This window comes from Bison bison, unplaced genomic scaffold (assembly GCF_000754665.1).
Source record: "Bison bison bison isolate TAMUID 2011002044 unplaced genomic scaffold, Bison_UMD1.0 scf7180017864508, whole genome shotgun sequence".
Lineage (NCBI taxonomy): Eukaryota > Metazoa > Chordata > Mammalia > Artiodactyla > Bovidae > Bison > Bison bison.
The window spans coordinates 11,338,526-11,345,547 of NW_011495064.1; the positions used below are offsets into that span (position 1 = coordinate 11,338,526).

The 7,022-nt window shown below is 49.0% G+C and overlaps 1 protein-coding gene across 1 annotated transcript in view; it reads right to left on the minus strand.

Moving 5' to 3' along the window:
• TET3 (tet methylcytosine dioxygenase 3) overlaps positions 1 to 7,022 on the minus strand; it is a 111,158-nt gene that overhangs the window by 59,193 nt on the left and 44,943 nt on the right. The gene's annotated exons all lie outside the window — the stretch shown is intronic.

Sequence of the window (7,022 nt, forward strand, 5' to 3'; positions counted from 1 at the left end):
ATGCCTATGAAAAGCGAGTTCTTGCTGGAAAGAAGATCTAAGCTTCTGCCCAATCCCAGGAACCAGCATTATTCAGCTGATGTCCACCCGAAGGACACCGAAGGGGGAGAACACAAGAGGAAGTGGGCTGGGGCTCCACTCCAGCAAGTCAAAGGTAATGCAGAGAGGCAGAAGTGAGTCTGCATGAATTCATCCGACTGGAAGGGAAAGCTCTTCCTTACAGTAGAATGCGAATAAAACATAGAAAAGGCTAGAAAAGGATATAGAGACTCATCAGTGGAGGCTATGAATAGCAGATGAAGGCTTGGCAAAACACCTCTCTAAAAATGACTTAGTTACAATAGCAACTTAGAAATCTAGCGGACACCACTTTTACCAAATGATCAAAGTCATCACCATACTGGGACAAACCAACATCATGTGCCTCTTGATACACTACACTGAGGAGAAGGATGTAAGACTCACACAGACCCGCAAACAGAACATATAACCTAAACGTAATCATGCGGAAACATCAGATGAATCGAGACCACACAGCAGGCTAGAAAGCATCTGGGTTGTTCTCTCCAAAAAGTTTCAAAGACAAGAAAAGCAAACACCTCTCCCAGCAAAATGCATGATCACGGACTGGGGAAAAACAGCTATGAAGTACATGACTGAGGCCATGGATGAAATTTGAATATGAATGTGGATACGAACATATCATAGCAATCTCTGTGTTCCTGACATGATGATTATACTATGATTGTGTAAAAGAATGTCCTTGTCCTTAGAACACATACACACTGAAGTATTTAGGGACAAATGGTATCTCCAATTTAATCTCAAATGGCTCACAAAAAAAGTACATGCATATATTAAAATATCACACATAGACAAAATGATAAAGCAAATAAGGCAAAATGTAAACAATTTGGGTATATGGGAGTCCCAGGTACTCTTCTTTAATCTTTTTTGTAAGTTTTAAAATTCTATCAAAATAAAAAGTTAAACAAATTAGTCCCTCAGGTAGAACATAAAGTATATTGAGCAGATGTTAAATGATACGAGTCCTTAGATGGTCAAACAGCGCCATCATGGGCTCCAAAGCAGAGGTGGGAAGCTGGGCTTGAGACTGGCCTTTGGGAGGTGAGCAGAGACCCAGCCTAATGGTTCCCACCTCATTCTCGTCACTTGCCCGATTCTGGCCACAAAGGACCTTCATGCTTTTCTAATATGCTTTTCTGAGCTTTGCACATGCAGTTCTAATTCCCAGCCTCTCTGAGGTCTCTAGCTTCTTCTTTAAGCATCAGCTTGGTGTCACCTCTTTGACCTGGCTGGCAGACTGACCAGTGCTCCCTTCCTGAGGTTCCCACAGTAACTTATACATGCTTCTATTGGCACTTACCACACAACAAGGAGCTGCCTCCCCCAACTAGATGGTAGTTCCTTCAAGCCAAGAGCCAAATCTTAATAACTTCCGTGCCTCCTGCCTAGTCCCCCATACACACCCACAGGCCACGGGATACATCAGCCTCTCCCTGACGAAGACAGTCTTTCAGAACTAGGAACTAGGAACAAATACCTTTTCTCTAGAAATGCGGCTGAACACCCAGTTCTCCCCTCCTTCCTACTTTACACCCTATACTCCTGTGGCTGCAAAGGCTACAGAATTTGAAGTGGTCAAATTTTACCATGTTTACCTATAAAAGACAGAAGAAGTATGTACAACCAAGAAGAAACATGAGAGATTAGCATGGATTTACAGAAACAGTGTCAGGAAGACTAATGCTGTATGAGCAGAGGCTTCTCCAAAATAGTCAAAACAACTAAAAGGATTTTTATAAGTTACTCTGGGTGTGTGAAGAAGAAGAACAAGTTAGAGTTAGGCCCACTCTCGTGCCTGTGAATTCCCAGGGAAGGAAAATACTCTTTGGACCGAAAAGAAAAAGAAGACTAGATCTAGATAAGAGTAAAGTGAAGTAAAGATAGGTGGGAGACTTTAAGAACCTCTAAATTTCAGTTTTCCCAGCCAAGGGAGCCCACTGACACACTCTTGACACCTGCCAGTGATCCTAGAAGAAACTTGCCATCAGGAGAAGGTGCCAACAGGTGAGCCTGGCAAGTGTCATCCCCAACTTTCAGTACACTGGGTGAGATCAGTCCAGGTCAGAGTCCTGAGTGGGTAACTGAAGGGACCTCAAAGAGTCAGGTTCAAGGACAGCCATCAGCCCATCTACACCCAAGTAATCAGTGCCTTATTTTACATGGTCACGGGACCAGGAGGTGAGGAGGTCACAGGTCACAAACGCAAGGGCTGCAGGTCAAATCTGCCACAGATCTATTTTGTTTGGTTTTTGTTTGGGGGAAAAAAAAATCAAATTTCAGATATTCTTGAAGGCCCACACTCCTGTCTGGCAACTCTGTCTACAACTGAGCACAGACTACTTCAGCTCACGACCAGCCGCATTATTCACATCGCCTCCTTTAAACCAAGGCCAGGAGTCAGGGATTATTTATTAACTGCTCAAATTAATTAGCACTTCATTCATTTGTGTTATTTGCCAGGGCCCTGGGTTTGTGAATCAGGCTGCAGACATCCAAGTTCCACGAGGTTGGCTGTGATCCCTCTTGAGGGCCAGCTTCAGGAAATGATGGGCTGGATGGGCTGGCTCACTAACAACTGAATAACCATACCCAGAGTACAAGTCGGGGATGGGGGGGTGGTCTTCCGTGGTCTGCCACAGGGCTCTGTCCTCAGAACTGCCCTGGCCAACATATTAATTAATAATGATAGTGAAGGCACACTTATTAAATAGACAAGTGACAGGAATGGGCCAAACAGTCAACAGGCAGGAGAGAAAAAGATCTAACAGGTAAACAAGGTCCTGAAACACACCCGTGCAGGTCAAAGACGGCCGCAGTACAGGGCAGTGGCGCACGTGAAAACATCTTAGTAACCAGGAGGGGGAGAGGTCTACTGATTCCCTATACTCGATGTGATGTGATTTGGCAACTTCAAAAGGTCTTATCACTCAAGGTTTCTCCAAACTTCTTCACTATTGATACAACAGACAGTAAGAAACACCTTTTACACTGTGATCCATTAGGTTCTTGTATACATATGACAAGTTTACAAAACAGGATTTCCCCTTACTAGATACACAAATCCCTCCCTCCCTCTTCCGTGCAGGTTGATTTCACAGTCCACTAGCCTATCTGCAGGTGGATACACACATAGGACCTGCCTGGAACAGGACCCACAGCACAGACAGCAACAGCCCAGCTGTGCCTGCGCAGTGAGGGGGCACAGAGGAAGAGCAAGCAGCACAGCTCAACACCACTCAAGAAACAGGTCCCTTCTGGTTCTGAAGAAGATGAAACTCAAGAAGATCTTTAAACATCTGAGGGCCTACCATTTGGGAATAAACTTTAACTCGTTTTGAGTGGCCCTAAGAGGTGGAATCAGAAAACAGGGAAAGCTTGAAAAAGAAGACTTCGGCTCAATTTAGGAAAAAGTTTTAACACGGAGAGACACTTCAATAAAAAAATGCACTGAATCCTGTCCCCCAAACAAGCAGGGGGTACTGGAAAGGAAACCGAGCTGTTACTTGACGATTACTAGCAAGACACAGAGGACAATGTAGGAGGAGGATGGAGGTCCCTTCAAAGTCCCAGCTAGACATGCCCTAACCCTAAAGCCCTCCACACTTTCTCCCTTATTTCTCATTCCTCTCTGGGCTGTGGCAAGCACTGCTCTGAGGATGCTCCTTAAAGTTTGGCCTCCAGCTGCTTCCAGCCCCTGGAACATGCTACAGGCCCACTGAGAGCAGCCTCTCTCAAAAGGACCAAACTCCGTGTCCCTCCTCCAAAAGCTCTGTCCCCAACTCCTATTCTCCCAAGTGGTCCCGACCCAGACATCACCCACGTTCTTCCAATGTGCCAGCCACCAGGTCCACACAATTCTAAACACGAATGTCTCTCTACTCTATCTCCTCCCTCTCCCTTCCTCCCCTCCTAGCTGGGGTCTTGCGTGTGCACACTTTTTAATTGTCCAACTTGAGAGTAGCTCCCTAGTCCCCGCCGCTGCCCCCCATCTTTTCTCCACTCTGCAGTCTGCTATTGATCACACCCCTCCCTCAAGACTCTTCCTCACACCTCACCCTTGCTCAACCTTCAGAACTCAAGTGTGCCATCTGTACGCACCCAGTGCTGCGGGGGGGGGGACAGACTTTATTCTCCAAAGATGGCCATCACAACCCCTCCACCCACACGCACCTCTCCCATGGAGAAGTGGGGTCTGTGTTCCCTCCCCTTGAATTGGGGTGAGTCTCTGACAGTGGTGGGAGCGCCACTGTCATGTTTTACAAATCTATCATAGAAGACAATACAGCTTCTTTCTGGTTCTCGGGGACACCCACGCTTGGCACCCGCTGCCGGGCTGTGAAATGCAGCCTGTCTGGAAAGGCCACATGCAGGTGTTCTGGACTTTTCTGGCTGAGGTTCCAGCCAAGAGTGGGCATCAACGTGCCAAGTCAGTGAGTGAAGGAGCCCTGCGAGAATTCCAGCCCTGTATCGAGTTACCTCTAGCTTTTGAGACCTCCCAGCTGAGGCCCCAACGTCAAAGAGCAGAGACCAGCTACCTGCCCGTGCTGTTTCCTTCCTGACTTCCAGGTCCAAGACTCCATGAGCATAATGTTAATAAAACGATTCCTGCTGCATGCCACTTAATTCTGGGGTGGTTTCTTACCCTACAACGGACTGGACTACGTATTTCAGGAGCATCAAGAAGTTTATAAGCAAAAGGCAGGAGACAGACCCACAAACAAACAAATGCCCTCGAGTGCACTGGTGCCACGAGGACCGTCTCCAGGACCTGGGGCACGGGAGCCGCTTCTCTCTGGGAAGTAGACATGTCTATCAAGAAAGGTTTCCTCTTGAAGAGACCTTTGGGATGAGACTCAGAAGATGGGCAGGTGTTTTTGAGGAGGGGAAGGAGGGAGATGGAGGGACTCTCATGTGCAAAGGCACAGAGCCATGAGAAGGCCCAGCGGGCGAGCAGCTGGGCATATCCTGAGCGAGAGGCACAGGGAGGCATACATAGTGTGGCTCACATCACGGGCACACAGGAGCAGATTCACATTGCAGGAGGGGCACTCAGATGATCCCACAGAGCACTGACTGCAGACGGAGTCGAAGGCTGGTGACCCAAAGGCCAGTTAGGAGACATGCTGCTGTCCAGATCGGGGATGATGAGGGCCTGAACTAAGACAACAGCAGAGAGATGGGAACGAAGCGTGATTATGGAAGCAAGTGGTTAGAGGAAGGCTGAGACAAGGAACAGAATCAGCCCCTCGTGATAAAATCAGTCCTGCCCAACACAGGTCGGAGCCAGATCGTACACATGGCCACCTGGTGCAGATCTTTTTCTAAGAGACAGGGACCGATTACCCCATAAAAACTCCAAGGGGACACAGCTTCCACCATAGCTTCAGAATCTGACAGAGTGCTCAGTATGTGTTCAAAATAGTCAGCTGCTTCTTCCTTCCTCCCAGGACCTGGCTGGTACAAGTCTCTTCAGCCTCGACTCTGAGACGGCCTGCGGGGTTTCCGGGCACTCTGGGACCCTCCCCTGTTAGGGCACCTGTCACAGTGCATGCACACAGAGGTCCGCAAAGCTGCCAAAGCCATCGGCTCCTGAACAGCCTGACCCGCCTCTCCATCTGCTTCCAAGGAGGGCCCCCCGAAGGTCTTGGTACTGCCCTTCTCAGAGCCACCTTCCAGGCACAGAACACAACCCTGCCCTCACGGGGACCCACATACCCAGACTAACCAGGTCTATTCCCTGCTTTCACTAGAAAAACTCTGGCCCATCCCACTTGGTCTGGATAGGCCAGGGGTATGTGCTCCCCTCACCAGGCGGTGGGCAGCAGGGGGTTGTTACTGAAAGACAGGCAGAATAAATGCCCTTCTCAGAGCCAAGAGACCTAACCCGTCACCTACTTCAGGAACGGCTGATGTGTATGTATTAGCACCGTCACCTGCAGTTGCCACTCTCACGTGCAGAGGACGCCAGGTCTTCCTCCAGGGCCCAGGAAACTCGCTCAGAATTCGGCCCTGTGCCCTGCTTACTCAGGACTCCCAAGGCCCAACAGCCCTCCTCCTCTAAAGCCTTCGCCTTGCTCCCTCCCAGAGCTGGCCCCTCAGACATCTGCAAGCATCCAACAACAGACTGACCCCCAACCCCACCACAGGGGCTCCAGAGCCCCCCAGATACCAGGCAAGGCTGCAGAAACATGCAACACCACCTCCAGACATCCCCCCCAACCCCACCACAGGGGCTCCAGAGCACCCCAGATACCAGGCAAGGCTGCAGAAACATGCAACACCACCCCCAGACATCCCTTTTCATCCATGGCACAATGAAAGGTGTGGAAATGGCATCAGGTTTTCCAAGTCTTTCCCAACTCTCAGAATATCAACACATGAAAGCAGATCAGCAATCCTCCATTAAAGGGAAATGGAAGGAAGGCTGGAAGACAAAAACTATTACTGTGAGAGACCAAAGTCCTCACTGGCTATCTTTCTCAGGGCTTCTGGGAAAGGAGACATTAGAAGAGCCAAGAGTCCTGGGGGCTGTCCTGTAGTCCAGCAGTTATACACCATGTTGGAAGAAACATGTCCAAGAAGGTGTTTTGAGCCAGGATGGATAAGCCTGTAGGCAGGTCCCACAAAGGCCAGCAAGTCCTAACCCCACACTTTCCTAGCTGCCTACACTACCAACTCAGCTCCTCTGCTCCTCCAGCAGCTATTCGACAGCTGCTTTCTAGCTGCATCCTTTTCCCCAGTCCTAGGGTTCAGCAGCCACCTCCATGTAAAACCAGTTCTTTCCTTCCCCCATATGGACGGCCCCACTCCCTCTAGTAGCACAGGGGTTGCATTTATGACATGTTCTGTCTAGAGCTGATCGGCTGGTCACCTCTCTAGAGAATTCTCCCCTCCTGGGATCTATTGATGACACAAATTTATAAGTAGGGAAAGAG